The 26,774-nt window shown below is 43.1% G+C and overlaps 1 long non-coding RNA gene across 1 annotated transcript; it reads left to right on the forward strand.

Moving 5' to 3' along the window:
• The first annotated feature begins 1,143 nt into the window (after positions 1-1,143).
• On the forward strand, positions 1,144-21,386 carry LOC113484352. Its single transcript, XR_003399209.1, has 2 exons — positions 1,144-7,805; positions 9,698-21,386. It is a non-coding gene; the product is annotated as an uncharacterized LOC113484352 (long non-coding RNA).
• The last annotated feature ends 5,388 nt before the right edge of the window (positions 21,387-26,774 follow it).

The following is a 26,774-nucleotide window of genomic DNA, read 5'->3' on the forward strand; positions in this document are numbered from 1 at the left end:
TCTGCGGCCAGACAGACATCAAAGGGGGAGATGTTCGCCTGATGCGGAAGGCAGCGAGGGAACTGTGACCCTGCTGTGCACACAGACAGCGTGCGTGTGTGTTACGGTCCCCCTCTGAAGTAATTTTTGATCCTTGTGTCCAGTTTCAATGATACTATTTGTCACAGCCATCGCGCTCTCATGCACACCGCTGCCTGCGATGAGGGTGGCTGCCCCAGTAACGTCACGTGCTCTGGCCCGTGGTGAATCCAGAGTTGCCGGGGCTTGCTGGTAGCGTGTGGCACCGCACAGGCCTTCCGCTGCTGGCAGCACGGGGCTCTGCTCTGTGTACGGTGCTTGTAGAAATGAGACCCTGATTTACACTTCCAAGTGTGGCGTTAAGGGCATGACTATAGGTATTTCAGCTCTGAAACACACGCTGCAGGCTTCTTTCTAAAAAAATCCCTCTGATCTGTAAAATTATCAGCATTGAGGCAGCAGAAGGCAAAGCAGATTTTCTTTTCTTTTATTCTGCCTTAGAGGAGGAATACTTGCTTGCCCTTCAGCGTGATTACAGCCCATTTACCAACACTTCTTTTTGAATTTCAGACCTACGATTTGGAACAGTCACAAGCAGGAAGTGTTTCTTTTCAGAGCCTGGAGCAGTCAGCGAAAGGGTAAAGTTTATTTAACAAAAAAGAATAGTTCCAGCTGAATTCACATTGTGAAATTACAGGTCCATTTAAAGCAAAATAGAAAAGATGGTGGGGTTAGGGTCAGGGAAAGAAGATAAGGACATCTGCTGCAAAGTGCATCCAACAACTGTCTTCAAATTTTTAAGTTTTTATAGGACATTTTCCTTTTTTTTTAAATGCAAAAGAATAGAACTATAATAAAATGTACTAGATGCTGAAAGCAAGCTTGAGGGTTGCTCGGGGATTGCAAGTGAAGAGATTATAAACAGCATCTCAAACGCTCACCGAGTTCAGACCTTCGGGCTCTGTCCTTCCTGCCATGGACCAGGACGGGGTCTGTGACCTCCCTGCCCTCCCCCCAGGGGATGTCCTTGCTGCGGGGCTGGCCAGGGCAGGGTCCTGCGGGGCATGATCCCCACGAGGACAGGCCTCAGCCCCTTTTGTTCCAGACCGAGAAGGAGGGCTGCTACCAGCTTTTCACAGAACTACTTTAGTTTGGTCTTGTGCCTCTTGCTACCAAGGCTGGCTGCTAGCTCTCCTCCCAGGCACTGTCCTTCCACCCCTGTCCTGAGGGCTGTTAGCGTTACCATAGCACTGGGAGGGAAGCCAGAAAATAACCCGGGGATGTTTTGTCAGCCCTACCTGTATCATCCCTGTGTGTTTGCCCATCAGAGCTGTGGGAGACATGGATGAGCGAGGAGAACCTGTATCATTACAGGAGGGGCTCCTGTGCCAGGGAGATCATCTTCATGAAGATCTCCCTGCCAACCAAGGAGTTACCCATGGCCCTTTGAGATTGCCAGAGGGACTTCCAGAGTTAAAGAGACTTTGGGGCATGCCTTAGTGTATCTCTGTCTTGCCACTGCTGAATCGTACTGCGCCCTCCCATCACCCTGGCATTTAAACAGAGATTGAATTTATAGTTGTCCTCCTAGGAGTTAAAACAACAAAAAAAGATAGAAATTGCCATTTCCCACATTGTCTTGCATGTAAAAATAACAGACTCCACAGTTGTCCCCTTTTGGTGTCTACATGGACATGTGGGATCAGTTCTGGGGGCAGAAAACAGGGGTGTTTGAGTGGCCAGTGAAGATACATTACCTCCAGGTGGCAGCTCAAATTCTCCTCTGACTTGGTAGCAGCAAGAAATTTTGCTGCTTTGAACAGAGGTGATGAAAACCAACCAGATGGATCCCTTGTTGTCCCAGAGCAGGGGAGGAGGCGTTTCCGCAAGCCAGCTTGGAGCGCACCTTCGGACACAGCACAGCACTCGCTGCGGCTCCGCTCCGAGGTCCTCGTGCTGCCCAGAGCTGAGTTTAAAACTAGCTGAGCCTCCCACCCACCACATGATTTACTAAACCACTAAGATATTGGGTCAGCCCTGTAAATCATTTTAATTATTTCACTAAACAGGTTGTGGAATTAGATCATTTATGCTTACAATGCTGTGCATTCATTATGGAAAAGAAATTATATTAACTGATTTAGGAGCTAATAATAACTGAAAATAACAATTTAATGGAAGCCTTCCAATCCTGCACTTTGAAAGCAGGATGCAGCTATACGCCGTCTACCCATTTTAATCTCGGTATATACCTAGCAATTTTTTGACTCTCAGGAGAATGTCAGTCAAGTACATGCAAACTTGCAGACTTCCAGCATCCCATAAATTACATTATAATAAAACAAAACCAAAGAATCTGTCAACAACCATTTTTACATACTGGCAGGGTCACATGAACCAGGCACATGAAAAATATATGTATGAAAATATATTGAAGTATAACAAAGTGGAGGTGGTGCACAGCAGGGACTATTTCCCACTTGCAATTGCTATTTCCACAAGACGGTGGTTTGAGCTGCTGGGCTTGACGGGCACATCTCTCTCACTCAAATGTTGGGGGTTTGTCTCAAACATCTGAATACTAAATGTATGCTATTTACATGAAATATAGAGAGAGGGAGGAAGACAAGCCAGAAAAAACTACTCTCTCCTGTGCAGCAAAAGGCGGGTGTCACCATTCAGTAGTTGGGATCAGCATTGCTCTGTTACATTTTACTGTAGCTATACTAAATTTGGTAGGCTGTGTCCTGGTTTTCTTAATGCATGCATAAGTCACCTGTGCTGTTAAAATATTTTATCCTGAAATAAGCTGTACATTGTGACTATTTAATGCCTTATTGGCCATCGAGTAACTACGCTGAACCAGGCAGGCACGACTGTGGGCAGAATTTAAGCTGCAATCAGATAGTGTACCTATGTTGCCTGCTCGTTTGAAAGCCTGCAACCTCCTGATAGGCAGTTGTCACATCAGCTATCTCCACTCTGCTTTGCAGGCAGTGTTAAGCTTTTCTTTAAGCCCTCAGGCTAGATAGCATTTGAATTACGCACTTCATCGCACCCCAATTAGCTAGGGATGCATGACGAAAATCATTATCAGTGAGTTTATTTGGGAAAACACCTTATTTTGCTACTTGTTTCAGCATATTAAGAAGAAAAACACACCCCCTTTTTCTCCACTGAGAAAAGCTTGTTTTAGAGCAGAGCGAAACTTTGAGCCATGGCAAATCGTGCAGCTCCTGCTTATTCACCTGTCGCCTTGAGCTCCATCGGCTGTTTTGGGAACGTTAAGTGCTGCTCAAATAAAAATACATGGCTTCAGCATGACGGCAGACCTGACTGAGCACATTCCTGGCACAGGCTGTGCACTGTGTCTGTCTCCTACTCCCAAAACCTCACAGCATGGGAGTTTTAAGCGTCCTCAGGTAAACGGTCCCCATGGTTTCCCAGGCCGTCTCCCCTCCTCTCTCACCGTTTTGCGATCGCACTCCCAGCTCCCAACAACGAGCGGGCTGGATGTTTCTCCCAAGCCCTGTAAATGTCAGCAGCAACAGATGAGCGCTGAACGAAGGGAAACGCGCCGTGTGAACACATGGCATTTTCATGGCCCTGAACACGAGCAGCGCTTTCTCTGGTGCTGCTCTGCTCCAAAAACCTGCAGTGGCAAGGCTTGAACCACCACAGGAAATGAGCCTAAGCTGGATTGACTTTTCCATGCGCATTTACGACCATGTTGACACACACTTTCTGAACCCAGACAAGCTCCATGCATTTGCTTTTGAGACTTTGCTTTAGTGAAAATGCTTTAGTGTTGCGTAAGTAGCGTAAGACAACTCTGGTCTTAAAATAATTAACCCTTGTGTTAATAAAGAAATGTAATGTTCTTGAAAAATATTGCAGAAAAGTTCAATTTCTCACATATGACATTGCAGCAAGCCGGATTTAGTTCCATTGACTCAGTCTTGACATTACATCACGTTACAGTTCAGATTTTGACAGATGCGGGGTGTGTGTTGCTCACTACTATGTGCTTGGGTTTGAGCTCCTCCAGTTCTGGCGGCAGCGAGGCGAGCTGCCTTCTGTCTCTCCCTACATGTGGAAAAACTGCAAGGTGGCCACACCAGCAAACCCACAACAGGATCAACGCACCAGTATGTACCCAGTTTTGGTCTTCCTGTGTTGTCAAACCCTGCTTACTTCTCTGGAGACCGAAATGCCGGTGTTATTAATTATGAAAAGATTTCACTTTATAAGGAGTCTGGCTGTTGACTTCAGTGGACTCAGCTAGCTCGGATACAAAGTCATTAGCTCAACCAGCAACTTACCCATAAACTGAAGTTCATTTTAACCAGGATTGCAATTAGCACCTTGCTGGGCATTTAACTAATTTGAGACTTTCATAACACTATACTATAAAAGTTGAAATTATATCCATGCGTTTTATAAATGGATTACACTATTATCATTATTTGTAGCACTGAATGATAGTATTTTTACTATCTTGCACTGAATTAGCATAAATGTGAGTGTATCTGGTAAATATCAAAAAGTAACTGATTCCTTAATCAAACTGTACATTTTCATTGTCTGATTTGTTGGCTTTAGCTTCTGTTGTGCACTTTCTCAAGTGCCTGTATTCCCCTCAATGTAACAGGTATCACTGATAGACTTGGTTTGGTCTAGACCATCATTCCAGACAGCTATTCCTGGCCCTGGTTTGGATTTAGGTGTGCACACCATATCTTTGTCCAAAGATTTATCCGCAAGCTCACACACAGCTTGGCTGAGCCCCGGCAAGGCAGCTGTCCCGAGCTTGGAGCAATGTATATTCAGGGTGACAGTGTGGGGTGTTTCAACAACTTCCTAATCCCTCTTGGAGACACAGGATTAGTTTAGGGAAAGCAGGCTTTTAAACCGGAGGATAGCTTTTCCTTGTGCTCCTGCTGTCCTCGCTGGCTTGAAGCTGGGGGAGAGGTGGTGGCTGTCCTGCTGGAGCAGAGCGGGTGGGGATGAGCCTTGCACTGGGACACCTGGCAAGAAGCACCCTGAGCTGCACCGCCCATGGCTCAGCCCCTGCTGTCCTGCTTTCGGTGCCTTCTGAGGGGATCCCAGAAAGCACAGGAAGAAGGAAAGAGTCCTCTCCACCATGTTGATGATGCTCTGGAGGCCCCAAAAGTCTGTGAGTGCATGTCTCAGAGCACAGACTGTGCCCAGCCCAGGGCTGCCTGATGCCATGGGAGGGCACGCGTCCCAAACAGCCATTTAGCGGTCAGAGGCTTCGCTAAAGTCTGGCCAAGCTGCTCCTGGCTAGGTCACAGCAATGCACCATGTTGCTCTTCTTGGGAAGGAAGGGTGAGGCAACACCCAAAGGGGGTGTCAAAGTCCCGACCCCGACCTTCCTCATACCCATCCTAACTGTGCAGCAGCTCTCCGGGTGGGGCTGATGACACATTTTCAAAACTGCAAAGACAGCTGATTAATGACGTACTGACAGGTATCAGTCACTTGGATCAACTCTGACAACTCTGGAAGCACTGAAATACAACTGTCCATAACAGTAAATAAATTATAGCATATACATTAAAAAGAAGCTCCACCATGGGAATTGAGAGCTAAATCTCATGTTTACCATAGATTATGAATACAGAAGCACTCCTAAAAAAACTGAAATTAAAAACTACTGTAAGAAACACAGCACTTGGCAATCAGACGTATCCTACTAATTTCTGCCAGAACAGCTGACTTTGACTGACAGCCTAAATATCCATACCTGCCCAGATACTACATAGATCACCCTGAGACCCAAAATGAGTCATGATACTTGCTGGATTGTCAAAGCAACATACAAGCCTGAAAAATATTTAGTAATGAAGAATTCCTATTCTAGTTTGTTAAAAAAAAAATCAATTACTTCAGATTTTCAAGGAAAATGACAAAGAATATCCAAAAGTAAGAGTCCATTTTATGTGGTCCTGTGTTTTTTCATCCTGCATAACACTCCCAAAGTCTTACCTGTTGCTTCCTATTTCAAGGCTATTAATACAGAGATGAATTAAAGTTTTAGACAGATCTGGTCATGGAATAGGAAAAAAAAAACCAACAACCCGACCCCCTTCCCATCTTCCCCAGAGTAAATCCCAAAAATGTCCTACTAGGAAGGTATAATCCTCAACTGAACTGTAAGCATTTTTGAGTTATTTATCAAGACCTTGGTCATTTAATTTGTATTAAACTACAGATGATTTTCCATATGAGATTTAAGAAACATTTTAACAATAACAGGAAACCAAACCTATAGGCAACAAACAAGGAAATCCATTAACAACTCTACAGCGCAGCCCTCTTCAATTCGACTCTTAATATAAAACTGGAAGTTGCTTAGAATGTCCATAATTGGTATAATTAAAATGCTGGCAGTCACCTGGGGGCGATTTCAATCCATTCATTGACATCAGCATGGATGCTTAAAAAAAGCCATCTTGTTCACTGCTATATTCTATACTGTCATTGATGCAGATCTGAACCACATATTTTCCTCTGCTGGCTCCACTTAGAATAATATCCATCTTTACTCAGCAGAGATTGCTGGGTTTTAGACACATGGTCTAAAAACAACAACAGAAAGCCCTCCCTTCCCCTGTCAAGCCACAGGGCCATGTCCAGAGAAGGGCGCTGCTGCTGTGCTGGGGTGGGACAGGGTGGTGCAGGAATCCCTCACAGCTGCCCTCCTGCCTCACTGGGATTTTTCCAGCCTTTCTCTCGTTCCCTTTGTTTTAGGGCCCATTATTTTTCCTATGGAATAACTGTAACTGCTCCTGTGTGAACAAACCCCAAACCTGTCCCACGCACCCACACAGCCCCAGGCTCTGCCTCAGGGCATCTCCTCGGAGAGCGAAGCCCCCCACTGCCCGGCAGCCTCCTGCATTGCAGCTCGGTGATCTGCAGTACTACAAGGCTGCCAGGAGACAAAAACACCACAGAAGCCCAAAAACGGTGAAGAAGAAAAAAAACGTACATCTTTTCTCTGCTGTAAGTGAATGTTTTACCATCTAAATGCTCTCTTTATTAATCAGGAATAATTTGCGCATGTTGGTATTAGCACTCCCATGGCTTGCAGCACTTGTTGTTTTCCCTTACGGGGTGGCAGAGAGCCCCCAGGGTGACACAGGGTGTCCCCACAGGCCAGCAGCTCCCCAGGCTGCGGGGCCGAGCTCCCTTGGCAGGGCTGGGTGAGCCCTCCTTGTTCCCTGCAAAACCAGGCAGCACCCTCGCTTGTACAAATTAATATTTTCACAGCAACACCCCCTCCTATCAGTCTTTGCTAAAAGCATTAATTAAGACTTTAACATTTTTGATCCCATCAATTTTCTGTTCTCTTCTATTAAATAGATGTACTAGGGGAGTTTGAATAATAACTGCCCAAAGTTTGGGAATAATGGATAAACGAACTTTGCCAGCCTCTGGCTGAGCATGAAATTTACTGTGTAGTAACAAATGTAACAGAGGTGGCTCATACATTAACCAACCTAGTTTTGACACACAAGTTTGGGAGCACATTATTTACTTACTTACTAATTCTAAGTGAGACTAGGCTCCAAAATGTTTTATGCGGGAAATGAAAAATTACACGTTCAGAGTCTTCTGCATTCTCCATCACAGCGTGAAGCTGCTGGCTCACCTGTCTTCCCTTCGGCCGCTCTCTGGCCCTCTTGCCATGCACAGTGATGTTTTCAGGACTGCAGACTTCATTTTCCTCGGGAGTTTTGCCAGGAAAGACGACCAGGAACTAGGTAATTTTGCTTTTTACTTGCTATGTCTTGGCACTTTGAAGGTCACCTGTGTGCTATAAAACTACTTCTGTTCCATGTATTTTTACATGCACATGGCTCTAGCACCAGCTTTGTTACACTGTTGTAAATCCATTCATTTTTGTAGAAATCCATTAACTCGCAGTGAATTTATAGCAGTATAACTGTGAGCAAACTATGGCTGATGGCACACACTGGAAATATTACAAGGAAAAGTGCAAAGTTCTATCGATTTTCTCTCAGGAAAAAAATGTGTGTTTCCTTATGATTATATTATAGATGACTCAGCTCTGGCCCCAAGAGCCCTCACTCACGCTTCCCCTCTCTGCTGCTCCCCGGCTTTGCGAGGCAGAGCCGCTGACAGTGCTGTGCCCCGCGCAGGGACCAGCGCCTCTCTGGCCCCAGGTGCCCGGGGACGCCAGGTCCCACCCTGCCACCAGCGCAGGAGGACTTTCTGCAGGAGACACGCCGCCCTCCCGCCGCTCTACAGTCCAAGCACTCACTCATCGATTCTGACGGCACGAGGAATGCCGAGATTTATGAAAGAGCGAGATTTGCCACTAGCCTCTGTCCATTATGAGTGCAGCAAAACCTCACTTTGCCCTTTGTAAATACAATCAGCAGAAGTGAGGCAGCTGCCCTTTCCAGAAGAAAGAGCACTCTCAAAGGACAGATGTTTTAGCCAAAGTCCTTAACACACTCACAAGCAATAAGGCTCCAAATTCTTTACATTTTTCCATCAAAATGTTTCTCATTCCCTTAAGTGCTTTTTAAAGACTAAATACTGTACTGAAAGCTGCAGCCCCCTCTTTAGCCAGTTATTTCCCCTGCACTACGCAAACCCAGGGACAAACGTAGGCAGTGTATTTTGAAAAAAAGCTGGCCTGAATGTGAAAACCAAGGCCCCAAAACCTCATGACAACTCATTCTGCACCTTTTTGAAGGCAGAAATATAGCGAAAGTAAAGGTAGAGCCAGGTTATCTTGGCAATCTGCTCCCTTGTTGAATTTATCGCATGTGCCGGGAATGAGTTATCTCTGCATGTGTGCAGGTCTTCACTGGAAAGAAAAGATGCCTACTGCTCTTGTTAGAAGAGATTTTTCATCAAATCCTCAGGTTATTGTTTAGTAGTTCTGAGATTTTATAGTGAACTGGAATATAATAATTGCTATTCCTACTGTGGCACACTTAATTCTGATCTCAGAAAGGATAAAAAAAGTTATTTTTAGTGGCAGATTTAATATTTTTTCACCTTTAATGTGATTAAAGTCTAAAAAACATTGATAATTCCACTCCTGCCATTGCAAAACTTCCAGTTGCTGCCACATCCCTGTGCAGGCAACAGGCTACAATACAAAGAGAAGGACAAAGGCAAGGTGGTGTATTTCCTCCCACGTTTTCTGCAGTCGGTAAGTGATGAAACAGAAGTATCAAGTAGATGACGTGTTTACTGAGAGACCATGCTGAGGTATGGCTGAAGTTGAAACAGAAGTGTAACTATTCCTAGATAGACATGCTCCACTGATTCAAGCGTCAGCTATTTATTTAGATAAATTTAGGCAGATTTTCTTCCTCTTGTAGAAAAATTTGTTTTGATTCTCTCCCTGAGAAGGAAGACGAGTCACTGAGAAATACTCACTGCCCTTGAAAAAAAGCAGCAGCGATGATGAGCTCGCCAGTTCAAACCCAGGCAGGTTTCACTTTCACAACCAGCCGTTACTGGAAGGACTAGAGTTGTTATGACATCAGGGACTCCGCACATACCTCTGCATTGAACAACTGTCCTTGAACAAGTTCCCAGACAGGAATGCTGGTATTAATTTAGGCATGGCCTGACATTCAAATCTTTTTTTCCACTTGTCTTTTCCTCTCAGGTTATAAAAGACTCACCTTCCCATGCTCATACGGAAGCCAAGAACCGTGCTCTTCAGTTTCTTACGCTCTGATGCGCTTCCAGGCTTGCAACAAACACCTCCCCCAAGTCCTTCCGAGGTGCAGTTCTGCTTTTTGTGGGATGATTATGAATTATTCCCCAATCCACTGGATAACTACAGCTGGCATTAAGGAGATGAAAATTCTTACAAAGATTTTATCACCTCTGGATCCCCACGGTGAGTTCATCCCAGTACAAAAGGGTTTTTGTCACCACAGTGCAGTAGCATGTATGAAATACAGATGCATTTTGGTCTCACACCCAGTGAGATGTGAGTGGCACAAATCCCTCACTATTACTGGAAGTCCTAGAAAAAGCAAATTCTGACCATCTGAGAAATTGAAAATCCCTTCCTACCCTCCTTCTAGAAGAGGACTCAGGTATGAGGTGAGGCAATGGCACGTCCTGCTTTTGCTCCACAGCTTCTGCCGAGAGAGTCCTGCTGGTGTTGTAGCTGTCACTTTACCATTTCCACAATTAAGGTCTTTTCTAAAATGCTACGCAAATGAAAGGATAAGAATCACAGTCAGACATAGGAAATTTCAAAGTAATTCACTAAATTCAGCTAGAGGTGGTCATGTTTCTTTACCAAGTCATCCTATTATCTCACTTAAAAACCAACAGAAAAATAACTGCTGTATTTACTGTAAAAAAGCTTCTTTAGAGGAAAGCTCACTTAGTAAGATAAATTACACAATTATGTAATTAAAAAAATCTGAGTATATTTTAAATAAATATTGGAACCAGGTCTGGGGAATATGACATTCCAGGTTGATTAATTTTTATTTTCCACTGGTTGATTAATCTTTTTTCAAAGAGGCCTGGAAAAAAAAAAACAAAGCAACGTACCTTGAGTGCTCCATGCTGTCACACTGTCCATCTGACTAGATCTTGCATGAACTGCCCAGAGATAACTGGTGTCCCCACAGGAAAATGCAGCTATAGCTTGTGACTAGCTGTCAGCACATTCCACTGTGGGGTTTGCAAATACATAGGGGTGTGTAATAAATAACTGATGTCAATTTTGTTCTGTTTGTGATGCACCTTTCCTCAATTCTCTGTGCTGTGACAAGGTAGGGAAGACACAGCCATGAAGCCTTCTCAGGGAGCTTCAGGACACAGGGAAAGGCACACACATCTGTAAAAACTTTACTTCAAAATCTTTTTATTCAACTGTTATTCAGCAATATACAATACAGTTTATAAACAAATGTCTTACCTTGTTCCAATCTTCATTTAAAAATAAATATTATTGACAGTGAATATTAATTATGGTAAGATGTATCTTTTAATTAAAATGCCTCCAAAAGAAATAATTTAATAAAAAAGAAAAAGGAAATCCAAAAAACCTAAACACAATAATCTACTAAAAATATTTCCTTTCTTAGGAAGGGCTTTGACCCAACATCTTTACATATTGTCATAAAGGTAACTGCTCAACAGTTCGTGCAAAATGAAGAGTCAGAGGAAAGGTTTAGAAAAGAAAAAATATTACATTAAAATAGAGAAATCATAAGTGCCATGCACAGAGCAGGCCTTTACACCATAGAGTCTGGAAACTAGATGTATTATTCTATGTGGTTTACTTTCTGTGGCATCCCCAAAAATATGGTTTTTTCCCTCACATAGGATTTATCATGCTTCCTTCAGTCTCTTTCTGTCCATCTTTAAAACTGTAGGTATTTTTTTTGTCAGAGTTTTGTTCTGTTTTTAAATAGGTTCCTTTTTGTTTGGCTGAGGAGGAGTGGAAGTAGTAGTCTGTCAGTGGTTTACTAATAAATGTACAAGCTTATGCAGTATTAACAGGAACATATATAGGAGTGGGTCTGTAGCATAAATAGGTCCTGTACCTAGAAAAGAAAGAGACAAGGGAGAGAAGAAGATTTTATTCTTTATCTTTTCCAATATAGAAGATTAAATGCAGAAGAGAAATATAGGAAGATTTATTTTTATCACTTCAGAGCCAGGGGTCAGAAGCTTAATTTTAATAGTAAAACAGCATCCTCAAGCTATCCAACTCAAATAGCTTTCTCTTCCCCCTCCCAAATCTAACTCCACTTAGGTCATTTCATTATGCATTACTAATGGTATGCCTAAACTTGGCTTCAGCCAAGTTACCAGCAATTGAGATTTCTATAAATACACCTTAATCTGGTATATAGTTTCTTGAGAAATGACAGGTATCAACCACCCATTACTTTAAAGGGAAATGACAAATGCTGCGGCTGTACTCCTTGATTAACAGGACATGAACCCATTTCATTTGGAATGGGAACAGTGAGACCTTGACATCTTCTTTACCTTTTATAGGAAAGAGCAGAATTTTAAATTAAAAATGTGCACAGAAGCTATAGAAAAACAGAGGTCAGATGTGGAACACATCTGTTACGGTCACTGCATCCAAATTCAGAGAGGACAAGACCATTCCTGCTTCTATGAGGTAAGTGTACGTGGCGTGTATGGGGCCGCAGGGGTAGTTATGTATGTGCCAGCAAGGGAAAGCAGGTGCCTGCAACCTTACAGCTGGAGTGGGAGGACGCAGCTCTCTGGGCAGGGGCAGATACTGACGCCTTTGCTCCCTGCGAGAGGTGGCATCCGTGTCCGCAGTGCAGCTAACTGCAGCACTAATCACTTGCCTCGTATTCACTTACTTACACTAAGGGACTTGTTCAGTTTATTTTCTAGTTACCTTCACCAAAAAGGAGGAATTTACTGTGTGCCACCACAGTCTGGGTGCTCTCCCTCGTGCGGGAAGGCTGAGGTCCCTTGGCCACGCTCCGCCAGGACACCGGCATGGCGTGGGGTGCTGGGCGGCTCCGTCTCTGAAAGGCGTCACTGCTCTGCTGCGGGCAAGGGCGAGAGCAGCCCCTTCCTACGGCGGGGTTCTGCTGTCCTGGTGCAGCCTGTGCCGTTGCTGCAGGACAAGAGATCGCTGCCTTTCACACCCCAAGCCCCGGCCGAGCCCGCACAAACAAGGCCGGACTGGGCCGCGACGGCAGCGGTTGGGTCCCAAGTGCCAGCGGGCGACACCTTTCCAAAGCCATGACACGGACTGGTGTGTGCAGCTGTCACCAACGCTGTAACATGACAACGCAGGGCTGCACAGCCATGACTGATGTCTCACGCGGCCGTGGGACATTTCCGCAGGGGTGAATGCAAAAGCAGGAGCCCAGGCGGAGCTCTGCCCTGCAGCTGGAGTGCACGGAGGCACCCCGGGAGAGGCTTCATCAGTGCTGAACACCCTGCGTACAGGAGCAATCAGTGCCCAAAATACTGACAGCCGTCCGGAAAAGTGACTGCCGGAGCCACTTTGCAAAGCATGAAAGCTTTTTAAAAAAAAAACCAAACCACTAAACAAAACGGTTTTTGTGTTCAGTATCTCTGAAAAAGGAATCAGGCCACTTCTATTTAGGAAACTCACTTCAGGCACCCTAATGCAAATACTTGAGTATTGGTCTCTAGGAGATGTGACTCTCAGCTGTGATCAAGGGAAGTACCTCCAACAGTTCCTGAGCAAACCACTGTTCTTGGGCTCGCTGTTCAGGCTGCCTCCTCGCCTATATATACCCCACCAGCAAAGCTAGAGTATTATTCTCCAGTATCAAAAAATGGTTCATAGTAATGTGGCGTGCAATTGAGGAACTCAAGAAATGTCCCCATAGTGCTATCTCGTAGAAACCTAGACTGTGTGGAGATTATTTAGTTATTAAGGTTTTAATTAAATCCTTGCATGCACAAGCACGTGGCTAAGGGCTGCCTACATAGCAACAGCAAGGCATTAAGATGAATACAGGATTTTTCTTTTAAAGTTGAAAATCATTAACAGACACAATTAACTCAGGTAACTAAAGGAATAAGTCGTTACATTCTTGTAAAAAGACATTAGAAGTGTGTGCAGGGCACAACAGCTGCTAAAGCTCAGGTTCCCAGCCAGCACATGGGACGGACCATCACCAGCCCCAAGGCTCCCGCTGCTCTGAGGCAGCAAGGCAGGAGCTCGCCCGCTCGGACTCGCCTTCCCTGCCCCAGAAAGCAGCCCTGCAGAGCCGAGGTGCAAGGAGGGTCTGTCCCTGGAGACCTGCAGGCAGGACAAGCATTCCCCTTCCTGCACGGAGAGGGTGAGGGCAGCGGGAGGCCTGCCTGTGCCAATGCCAACCCTGCCAGACTGCAGCCTCTCTGCCAGCCTGGGAGAAGCAGGGCTGTGACAGCCGTTCCCCAGACTCAGGGACCTCCCTCCTCCAGCAGGTCCTGTGTTCCCTTAAAAATATACAGGCAATTCACAAACACATTATATCCTACAGTTTTAGCGAGGATAAAACCCTAACAACAAATCTACCTACACCAGCAAGAGAAGACAGCTTGCTGAGTGGGAAGGCTGAAGGTAACCCCCCTTTCCTGCCCGTCTCTGAGCCTAACACACTACGTGGTACCTGAAGGCAGGCTGCTTATTCACAAATTGCAGTCACTGGCACAACAGACCCATACCTCCAGTCAGCACGTCCCTATTTCCAAGCTGTCAGATGGCTCCTCTCACTTCTGAGACATGGCACAGCTGCAAGATCGCCAGCCCAGGATGGTGCCCATGTGTGCCCGTGCCCGGGGATGGCAGGGGCAGCTCGGCAGCAGCTGACTCTCCTGGCAGCTGCACGCAGCTCACAGGTGCCCAGTCTGTGTCCATTCCACACCTGCCCACCACTGCAGTGAAGATCCAGCTGCAGGTATTTATTATGCTCAAACCTGAGGGTAGTGAAAAACCATTTTTCCCTGCCAGGGCTGAACTTAATTTTTTCAATGAACAGGACTTGAGTTTGAGGAGATGCTGCAGGTTACGCAAAAAGAAAGCTCAATTTGTGTAAGGGGGGAATCCCCCTGGAAATGCTGAGGAACTCAACGTGGAGGAACAGGCTCTTGTAGCTCAAGTGCTCTTACAACCATCACACTGAAGGGCTGCAAAGGACACCAGGTTAGGATTGTTTCTGGTTTGGATGGAAATCAGTATTAGTCACAACCCCATGGAGGCTGTGTGCCTGCTTACTAAAATCATTCCTAAACCAGTTTTACCTTTGTTTAAATCTCAGTGCAGAACTGTGAATGCAACAGTCCAAATTTTTGTCTTTTCCTCTTGTAGAAACTGCTGTTGTTTTCAATTTACATCCTCCATCATCTTAATTTGACAGTAGAATGTGAGTTCAGAGTCTGCTAACAGAATCTCATCAGTTAAAATATATTTTAAAAAAATTATTTGAAAGTAGTTACTGAACACCAAATATCAGTTTATTTTTTCATACTGATTCAGTGCTATTCTGCTCCAAGTCTTCAGGCAGTAGAAGCAAATACACAGAACTTCAGAATTCTCCTCCCTCTGCCATAAGCAGACTGGAAGTATAATTTCTAGTAATTTCTCCCTTTTTAGCTACCCCAAACCCTTCTCATTATAGGTAGTATTGTTTATAAGCAAGCTAGACTTAGTGTCCTCAATTCTGCTTTTACTGCAGTAGTGGAAGTCTTGACTTTTACTCAGTAAATCACTAAATTTGTAGATGTAAACCAAACAGAATGTGGTCTCGACCACTAGGATATGGCCATGCAATCGACCCAGATTCGAGAACAGTTTCTATCCAGAGACTCTACATCAGGAGTACATTGTTACCAAAAAACTACAGATGCTTACAATAAAACATTTAATTTCTATTTTGAATATTCATTTAAAGTTTTGTTATTGTAAGCTTATTTATCACTACACAGATTTACAGTTTTGCTTTTAAATTATTTATATGCACATGGCTAAAAGGGAAACTCTACCCCTAAGCAGAACAATACCAAATCGTTCTGTGTATGGTGAATTGCTCTCTAGCATCACACACCCTTCTTTTCGATTTACAACATAATAATGTTTTACTGTAGTTTTCTATTTAATACTGTTCTGTGCCAGCATTCAGCGAAGTCTGACTTAAAACAGTTCAACCAATTGAAAACAAACATTAATTAACCAAGTGACTTGTAACACATGCAAAAAATGGGATGATTCTTTTACAAGCTGTATTTAACCAATGGCCAAAATCCACAGTTTCCAGAAGTTTCCTATTTTTCTTCTAGAAAAAATCTGAAAGGTCCCTTGATATCTCTTTCGGAGATAGTGGTAAAATGCAGTGGCCCATATAATAAAAAGCTGAAAGACATCAGCAGCCTGTTTTCCTTGAAATATGGGGTAACGCCTGAAATCTGACTGCCTCTTCATGATGGAGTTGGGACCCTGGTTGGTAGTATCACAAGACATTTCTCTGTACTGGCTTTTATGCAGTGACCTGTTAGCCTCAGCCTGTTTTCCTTACAGAACTATGTTCAATTAAAACTCTCAGACCTGGCATTTCATTAAGAGATGAGGGATCAAACTGACCATATCGACTGATTATTTCTCTCAGTCCAGAAACTTTAGACTGTGCTCAAGACATACTATTGGAGAAATTGCTCCTACTATGTTGTATCTATAGAAAAAATAGGGTTTTATATGGGTTGCTGGTCAAGGATCATTACAGGCAATAACCTCCTAGATAAAACAAATTCTCTCTCACTGACATACATTTGGAGCACTTCCACTGAATTGAAGGGAATTTACCAAACTTCAGATCTAAGAGCTTCTTAGAAGTTTTTAATTAAAAAGACACCATTACTAAAGTCACTATACACTTACTGAACTGAAGAGATAATAACCTCCACCACATTAGAATTACTCCACAGTCTGAGACATGATCTTATAAGCTGCATATATCCTTCTTCCACTCCTCAGTACTTAGAGCACAATCCACACACTGCATTTTTGCTATCAGGGTTTTTTAAAGGCTTGTAACTGGTGCCTTAAACCTCCTAGCCCTCACCAAGCACTAATTCTGCAGGCTGCTGTGCAGAAGTGTATCCAGAGCCTGTGCTAACTTCAGCACATTCTCCCAGCAAAACCCTAGAGCACTGCATGTAACCTGACAAGCTCCTGTTAAATATGTGGCTCTATAGAAATCTATGCAAAAATACTTAACTATGGGGTCCCCACTGCTCCTGGCTTTCAGCTGGCTGTGGATCACCATGCCTAGGTACAACCAGAAACAGCTCCTGAGCTGCCTTTTGGTGTCACTAATTTTGGCAATGGTGACTTCCCACCTATTTATAAGCAACTGCATGGGCTCTGCTCACCACTGAACCTGCCTAGAAGGCACAATGACAAAATTAGTTTTCTACCCACTATGCATTTTTATTTATGATATGCTAAATGTTGGAACAGTTTTCTCTAACTAATCTCAAAAAAATGCCTCATAGAAGCCAGCACATGTATTTATTTCTATACAACCAGGCAGGTATAATCTAGTTGGTACTGCTTTCTTCCTTCATTCATGCCACCAAGGTTTTTAAGGTCAAGAGAGTAAATCTCACACAGCTGGGTGAACTATCAGCATTGCCCCCATATCCTTCTTGAAAATGCCCATGTTTCATTTTCCTTATCCACACCATAGCCTCAAACTCTGCAATAAACTGAAACCAGTTTTACCAGGCAGAAGATATTGGCCAGTTTTGTAAAACTGTGTCTTCATTTTAGGTCTTCTCAAATACACCTGAGTTTCACTGTTTGTCCACCTTCTCTCTTAAGATATCCACTGCTATGTTCAGGCCTGTACTTAGAAGTGAATTGCCAAAATACCATGTAACAAGGGTAACTGAAAGCCAATCCTATCCTAATTTTGGAAACTCGACAGGTTTTAGTATTTCAAGTAAGATTGCATTTGCATCTGGAGTATTTAGCACTCCTGAAATGACTGTTTGACTTGCCCATACCCTTATCTATGTGTTGGGCTGAACTCAGGTGACTGAACACAGAGGTCAGGTAGAATATAAAGTGTGATAACTCTACAGAGGCTGAATACAGGACAGCACAATGCAAATTTTCAGCATAGGTGAAAAAAAAGAAGAATGTGTATGCGAGAAAAGTTAAATTCTTTGAAGCAGCCTCATTCTTAATTTTGATTGTTCTTGATGTGACATCTGAAAAAGCCCATCTAGGACAGAAGACTGGTGTTTTTGTGGTAAACCACACCACAGCAGAAAGGCAGGGAAACTGCAGCATACTGAGAGGCATGACAGCAGTGCTAAGGAGACCAGTGGAACCTTGTTTTCTTGAGAAGGGGCATCTTCTAGCTCCCTGAGCATTTCAACTGACAAGCTTAACCCCCACTTTGAGAAAGAAAACTACAACATAGCTAACCACCCCTGAATATTGTAAAGTCCCTGTTCTAGCATATTCTATGAAAAATGGGTCACGTGCATCACATAGTTAGGGACAGATTAGAAAACAAAGAAATTGGATGGCAAGGGGAGGGAGCTGTAGTCATGCAAGGAAATGATGCAGAAGTAAAAGTTTGGTTCCAATACAATGCTAAGAAAAAGATTCCTTCTGCAGTCTTGATTTCCACAAGTACTGCAGCGCTTTGCTGGAAATCAATCTGTATGAGTGCCTCTGGGATAGGGCAGACACAGACACTGGTAGAGGAGTTGGGTCTATGTTTAAGGCACTTGCAATTACTGAGGTGGATTTCTGATCGCATTAGAGCTCATTTTGACCGAGACTCATTAAGGCCAAACTGTTCTCAAAATATTAGGACAACAATCCCTCCCAAACACGCATATAGTATACAAATCAGTCAAGAGCTCGATTACCCTCTATGGAGGCTCTTCCCTTTTTCTCCCAGATTGTAAGGACGTTATTAGACATAAGATAAAGGATTAGATGGACAATTGACCTGATCCAGTTCAACAGTTGTTGCAGGTCTGCGTGGCAAGACTTTTTTTAATTAAATACAGCTACTAACAAACAGAAAGAGGGGTCATTAAACTAGTGGACTTGATGAACGTAAGAAAATGCATATGAGGTACAGAGCAAGAAATACTTCTACCTTTATCAAAAATATTTCTCTTTTTTAAGTTACCAGAAAAATATGCAGTTTCATTGTCAATAGGCTTGTAAAAACTCATCTCCCACTAAAGTTACAAGAAGTAGGAACACACAATACAGCAAACAGTCAGTACATTTTCCCTCAATATTCCCACTTCCCTCCTGTGGTAGCCAAAGAGGTACAGAGCAGCCTGAAGTCTTACTGAAAGCCTCACTCCACTTCTTCCAAATGCCCCATCTGACCATGAAAACAGCTGTATTGAGATAAGGTGGTGTCCCCCCAAAATGCCAGCAAAGCAGCAGGTGAGCTGCTTCACATGGAGCGGGGCCCTGGAGGGACTGCTCATGGGATCTGTCCTACACTGGAGACAGCCAGATAAACCGCCCAACCACTCCAAATAGCCACTCTTGAGAAATCACGGAAAAACTTCAAGAAAACACCAGCACATGCTTCAAGAAAACATCAACGTTAATTTATAAGAAGCTCCAAAAGGAAACACTGCTATAGACAGTGTCAATGTAAAATGGGAACATATCCTGAATACTTGAAAAGAGTCATTCATTCTATATAGATTACACAAAATTCTTTGTATCGGTCTGCATTTTAAAAAGCGAGTATCTCTCCTGAGCCCTGCAGCTGGTCTCCACTTTGCAGTACATTCCCTTAAACAGATTTCTGCTCTAGTATCTGTGAGATGATCTCTCCTCACAAAGTATCTTTTTAAAGAGACCCAAACCACGCAACTACAGATTTGTTTCATTTCCAGAATTTTCTGCAGTTCCATGATGTAAAACTAACTTAACAAAACCAAGCACCATTAATCCACTCCCTGACACTTGAATAATGAGAGCTGCAAAATTCTTTGTAATGCGATTTGGTAGAAAATGAATTTTGAACTAAAACATATAAAAATATAACTAACTACATTAGTGGTAGTTCAGGTGGTAAATGAACAGCCAGCCCTACACATCCTTCTTCAGCACTACTATGGGAGCAAGTCCACAGCATACTGATACACACAACCAGCAAAAAGGACAACTCAGACTACCCAAATCATGAGGCGGTGAAGAATACCGGTAGCGGGGTTTCAGCTACTGAGCTTTGAAGTGAGACTGGGCCATAGTCTCAAGTTTTTCATTAAAAACAGAAGTAAAAAGCCTTATGTTGCAAAGAGCAGGCAAACTGGATATGGTCATACAACTCCACATTGACACTTTAGGAAAAGACTTTCAATGAAAGTCACACTGGACAGAACCACAGATTTCACATTCTATAACTGATAAAAGCTGTAAATATTTGCAACCTAGAAGTAACAAACAAGACACTGTAGTTCTCACTTCACTGTATTTTAGAGTATTTGTTACATGATCAGGATTAAGAGCAAGCTGCCAGTGTAGTTGTAATTATCACTCCAATCAGAATTACTAAAGTTAAGCAGATCCAAGTGCAGATTATCTAAGGATTTTTCTTTAAAAAATAACCCTATCCTGTCCATACTTAAAGAATAGAGCAAAGTGCATTAGCAGAATACACAATGACACAAGGAAAATGGCTGTATTGAGAGCATGCACCTGAAAAAAAAAAAGCAGAGCCTGTCATTTACATAAAGAAAGGATCACCTTTTTGCTATAAACAAACAGCAACATTTTGGGAGTGACCCACCGATACACAGACCCTCCAAACCTTTCCAGTGATTGATCTGCTAGATATTAGCTAACTGAAGACACTGCTGTACCTTAGATCTAAGGGAAGCAAAACTTTACAGAATAAACCAGCAAGGGATTATTTAGAAAAACTGGACATGGTATATTCCTCGGTGTTCTCTTTACATGTGAAATCTCCAGCTCCCTGGCGTGAGAGGGATTCAGATTAGAACACTGATTTTAAGATTTATAAAGTAGTAAAGTAGTTCTAATTATACCACTTTGGTGTATTTTGCACAGCCAATAAAATATCAGACAGAGATGGTGTCCATTAGAGGACTCACTAACTGTGCTCTGCCTCATGACGAAGTTAGCAGTTGCTCCCAGCTCACTCAGCAAGGATGCTCTGCTTCCTAGCCACAACCATGCAAACGCCGGGTAAAACCAGATATTATGGCAACTACTCGTCATCCTGTGTGAGCTTTGTTAGCACAGCTCCCTTCTCCAGCCGTGGCACAACGATCTGCGCGCTGCGATCACACTGTCTTCTCCACAGAGCACAGTTGCTGCTCTGCCAAACTGCTCTTCTTTCCAGCTAATAAAATTGCCTCCCAACTGATAACAGCCTAGCAATATAAAATACTCGGTTGTTAACTGCTGTTGTGACAAATAATACCGTTCCGCTGACAACCCCATTTTTTCCAATACAAACCTACTTGAACTGTTTATTATTGACATATGGGACTGCTCTGCCATTACCTAATTTTAAAAAACACATAGTAAACAGCAACTGCGAACCTGCCAGCATTCTCACTGCTTCAGCAAACCCAGACCAAACCCCTTTTATTACCAGCACAGTCCTGTCAGGCTCTGTTATGTAAAGAAGAAACACCTTCTTCACAGGACTACTGTAAGATTAATTTCCTGGCAGATCCTACTTTATGTTTGCTTTCCAACTACAGACCACCACCACTAATACCCTTCTCAAAACCAGCACCAGTAAGATTGTCTTGACATTTCTTTCTGCTATGAGTGCTACCTATACCACTTAGAATATTAGGGACCCATGTAATCCACAACACAGTTCAACTGTTCCTTTGTACATCAGTAAAGCTGCATCAGTGTAATAGAAGTGGGAAATGTGTAGCAATTACCTGCCTCTTCTAAAATATATAGATTAAGTTAGCTGGTACTGCAAACTAAGACTCCATTTTGGAAAGTATCTATTGAATCCGTACATAAAGAACTAGCAGCATATGTATATTCCTGCCCCAAATGCTGTTTGTTCATGCAAAATGGGTGGACTCAGCCTTCCCTCACACAAATTTCTAATTTTCACTCACAAATGAATCAATCTTGTATAGAAATCTAGACCAATGTTAGGTACAGCTTCCACATTCATTAGAAAGACCTGGCATACCCCTCCCATTGTGTTCAGTAATACTTTTTAAAAACATTTTTTCCTTTATAACTTGAAGATATTAAAGAGGTTCAAATAATATTCAGATTTCTTCAAGGACACTGCACAGGCTTTAGCAGAATAGGTTAGTACAGTTCTGTCTGTCCTCCGGGGAACAGGCAAGAACCGCTGAAAGGAGGTTACTCAAATAAATTGCATTTCCACAGTACAAAACCACCCTGGCACAGCTTGTTTCTGCCCTAGGTAATGAGGTGACATGGTACTGCAGGTCATGCTTTTGTCCAGTTTGAGAATTAATCCATATTACACACACACACAAAAAAGAAGATATTTGACCTCACTTGTCCCCAAAGCAGTCTAATTTGCCTAGATATTAAAGTGCTAGTGATGTGTATTTAATGAGAATTCTTTTTGCATGTTTATTATTCAGTGACATTTAGGAGGTCAGCCTGATAATTTAGTTACGGCCTCTGTTTTGCTACTTTATTTAACGCAAAGGAAAATGTGATGTGACCCAGGTTGCATTTAGCTACAAATAACAACAGAATGTGAGCTCATGTATGGTCTCATAAAAAACACAGGGGGAATGAAGTAGACCCAGACATTACCGCGTTGGAAGGGTAGGGAGCCTAAGCTGAACAGCAACACAGACTTCCCTTTCTTGCTATTTTGTGTAATGTTCATCTACCAAAGATAAATGAGCTTCATGTGCTGTTTCTCAAACTAGCATGCAGAGTCATTCAAATTCAGACAAAGCCAGGAGAGCCCTGGACCCAAACCCTAACCCAAGGTTAATCCAAACTCAACCACAGCCACTTCAGACAGAGGCCCTCTGACCAGCCACAGCTTGTTACACTCAAGAAGACACTGTGTTCATTTACTTTCCTGTCTCTAAGCTGCAAAAAAAAATACCTTTTGCTTCCCAGTGCACAATGGAGATCTAACACATTCCCATGTGGTGTCCCGCCTCAAGGTAGGTTGCCACAGCTTGACTTCGTGCATTGTACTGCCCTTACGAGCATCACCGGGAGCTGACACACACAGAGACTGCAGAATTGGGTCCAGGTGCTTTATTATCTCAGGCCATGTAGCCCACAAGCAGACTTCCTTCTGCCTCATACATAAAAGGCTTTGAGGGGGGGAGAGGGGGATAGGCGTGAAGTGAAGACTTACTTTCTTCCTGCTGTGAACACTGCAACTCTGAATAACACATGAGTCTGCCTGTGTCCTTCCTAGAGCACTCTGGGCATAATGAAGCACAGCTTCTTGTTTCACACTCCCATCTTTGTTTATTTTATTTACAGCTTTCGCTTCAGAGCTTTGAGGCTAGAGATCAAACAAATAAAAGGGAATTTGGAAGCTGCAGTGTCTGATCTACATTCTGCTCAGAAGTTAAACTAAAAATTGCCCCCAAGCCAATACACAGGCACTCATTTTGGACAGTTTGGTAGGATACGATACAGCCAATCTGCCTCCCAGAAGGTCAGTATGAAGATCCTTGTTTATTACTTCACCTGTCAGACGACAAAGTTAAGTCTCATGACTAAGGCACTGGACTTAAGAGATCGGAAATTAAGTTTTCCTATTTAATTTCACAGCCACCACACACTCAGCAAAGCAGGTCATCGCTCTTCCTGCCATTTGCCCATCTCACACATTTGGACTACAAACTTTCTGGGACAGAGACACTGCGTGTCTTGCTCAGTGATGTTCCTATATCCTCCCTACTTACCCAGTGAAAACTAGGAACACTTCCAAACACATTAATACTCGATGTACTCTTTCACTTGCTCACCATGATGTTTTTCCTACAGCAAAAGATTCCACCTGCGTGTAAGTATTTAAACTGAAAGCTAAATACGATTTTCATTTAGAAGCATATGGACAACTCCTTCCCTGATAGTATTAAAGCCAATGATCTTACTAGCAGATCTTTGCCTCCTTGCAGCCTAAGTAACATCTTCTAAGTTTCCACTTCCATCTACCTTACCAGCAGACAAGCAGCAATCTTTTTGACTCTCGTGAGACCACAGCACTAAGTTTTTATATGGTAGCTTAAACATTACAGATAAAATTCTGTTTGAGTAGCTAATATTTCTGGCATATTGGGCAATTTTTCTTTTACTCTGGATCTATTCCCTTATACCTATAATGCTGATCACAAATTTCTACCAAATACAATTTCAGATGACATGTCCAAAACTATGGCTTTTCTATTTATACCTAGTTTGTCAAATGAGACTCTATGCTCTGTAGAGAATCTCAGAAGGAGACACATTTATTAGAATAAGTTTGTTTCAGTTCAACTAGAAGATGTAAAGAATCACATTTTTCCACGGTGCGTGACTGGGACTCCAACTGAAGTCAACAAGAGCCCTGCAGGCACATCTGAAAGCAGCATTTGATCTATAATCACATTTATTGGAGTACAAGCACACAGAGGCCAGATCTTACTACACTGAACATATTGGGAAGACTTTTATTGCAAGGAAAATAGGATTAGAACCCAATTCATACAGGACACTGTGGCTAGTGCCATGCCATCAGCTTTTAGGCAGAGCTCTCCAGTGTATTAAATGAGAATGTTCTCAATCACTGATGGCAAATCCATTGTTTAAGCATATTTCTGCTTTTATACAGAGGAAATATCCCTGTGTACAGTGAAAAGACTTACAAATGCTCAAGACTTTTGAGAGTAAATATATGAGATGATTCAATTATTGCACAAAGATTTGGTGCAAGTACTTATCTGCATGTGTGTTACAGAGCTCAAAATAGGATAACAAAGCATATGTATTATGCTACTATACATATATGTAATTCATACATCAACAGAGCGTTAGATCCTGCAGTCTTATACACCTATGTGAACAAAGATTTAGTTTGATTTGATGGCCCTACAGCTATGACACTGCCTTAAGGGAGTGGACTCAAAACAGGGCTTCTAGTTTCCAGAGGTAAAAAAAAGAGGAAAAAAAAAGTATTTCCTACATAGAGACTGCATTCTTTACTGAGAACAATTACTGTACCTAAAATACCTCTAAAGAACACTACTTTAACATACAAATAGGAAACTCTGAAGCCCAAGTATGTAATTTTCAGACATTCTGAAGAAAGTTTAGTGCTTATCCAACCTGAGTGACAGCACTGCAGACCTGAGTCTTCAATTTCCTCACAAAAGCAAGCGACATCCCTGCAAGTTCTCATCACACTGACTTCCATGTTAGTATTTTATGCACATGTCTTTATTCCAGGTAGGGAGCAACACTTCATGTCTAGGGGAGGTAAATCCATTTCTTGCCTCTACACCAAGCTGTCTCTCTCTGCTCCAAACCAAGTGCCTGGCACAGACAGTCTTTCTGAAATACACCGGTGATGGGGGCTTGGATGGCAACCAGCAATCTGCTTCACAAAAGCAACCAAAGAGACATTTAATGGTAACAAGTCTCAGAGTTCTGGTCCAGAATCAGGAACTTCAAGGGCCCAGTCTTTCAGGTGCTTATCTCCTGAGCCATGCTGTGGCTGATAGGTAATTAATTACAGGCAGCTCCAAACTGCCACATGTACGGAAATTACAATAAACCATGTAGAAGTCTGCTTTTCAAGGGATCTTGATTCAAGCAGAGTAAAAAGACGTTATTTTTACAGAGGACCATACCAAAATACAAAGTTAGTTGCCTCCCTCATATGGAGACAAAAGCAGTTGCTGGTTTATACCTTATTAAGTCAGTACTATGAACAAGAACAGGGGTCCTGCACTCTCTACAGAGACTGCTCCCGGAAGGGAAGCTGCCACGGAGTGGCACTGTTCACAGACACCAGTGTGCACAGGAGAGATATCACAACAGGAAATTTCGGTTTAGTCTATTTTGTAGACCTCTTAGCATCAGTCTCCATCTGGAGATCTCCACAAAATATTTTCCCGAATTCCACTACCCTTTTCACGGATGTAAATCATTCCATTACATTATCTCCACTGTTAGCCACAATGCTTATAGTTTATTTTCAGAATTTAATCCAGCCTAGAAATGATGCAGCAGTGCCACACCCCCAAAGCACAGACATGTCAAAAATCAGGACAGACAGCAGTTTAGATGATCTAGGCAGGGGGTCTTGCCCTAACAGACATATGTGACATGCTCTCTTGGCGGCACACACTCACATCCATCTGTTGAGATGGAGCTGAGCCCACTGCACTTCCATCATCCTGTTTTCAGTTCATATGCACCGCATAAGCTCCGGCTCCAGTAGGTTATATGCCCACAGGCACTTGCAGTTAGGAATCATCACTCTGTCTTCCACTAGACATCAACGAACAGCCAGTTTAAGTCTTAGGAAGGACAAGGAGTAAAACCTAGCTTTCGCACATATTTCTACATGAAACTCATTTATTCAGAAAACAGCAAAAGGTAGTAGCCAGATAAACCACAGCACCTGTGAAGCACCAGCAGGTCACAGTGACCCATATACAACTGATTTCTATTACTGTGAGCCAAAACCTGTAACCGTTTGCTCTAAGAGTGTGAAGAGGTAGCAGGAGGAAGTGTGAACATCCCTGCCTGAGGATTATCAATCTGCGTCAGAAGAGACCGGGCAGAGAGGGAAGCTCAGGGCTTTCCCTGCACAGTCGCATAAAATTGTTTCCCTTCTTCCACAGATAACTTGGCAACGAGTTCTGTTCAACATTAGCTAAGTGACAGAGGCTGAGAGGGGAGCTAAGGCCCAGTCAGAGCAGCACCACCTTTGAAGTTAGAAAAACCTTTGCAACGCAGATTTAAGACTGTTCCCGGTCCCAGACTTTGCTGCCATTAGCGTGAATAAAGCTTTACAACGGCCTTCCGCGGCTAGCTGTACTGTGGTCATGTGGCACTCGAACTGAGTACAGCGCTAACCGGCAGACAATCAGCATTAGCACAACGTTTACATTTGCAAACCATTACAGAGCCTGGTATCTCCATCCCTCGCCCCGCCAGCACTCCAGCGCGGAGCTCACTGCACAGCAATTGTCATTTCCCCGCG

Source organism: Athene cunicularia (assembly GCF_003259725.1).
Source record: "Athene cunicularia isolate RWA chromosome 11 unlocalized genomic scaffold, athCun1 chr11_part1, whole genome shotgun sequence".
Taxonomy (NCBI): domain Eukaryota; kingdom Metazoa; phylum Chordata; class Aves; order Strigiformes; family Strigidae; genus Athene; species Athene cunicularia.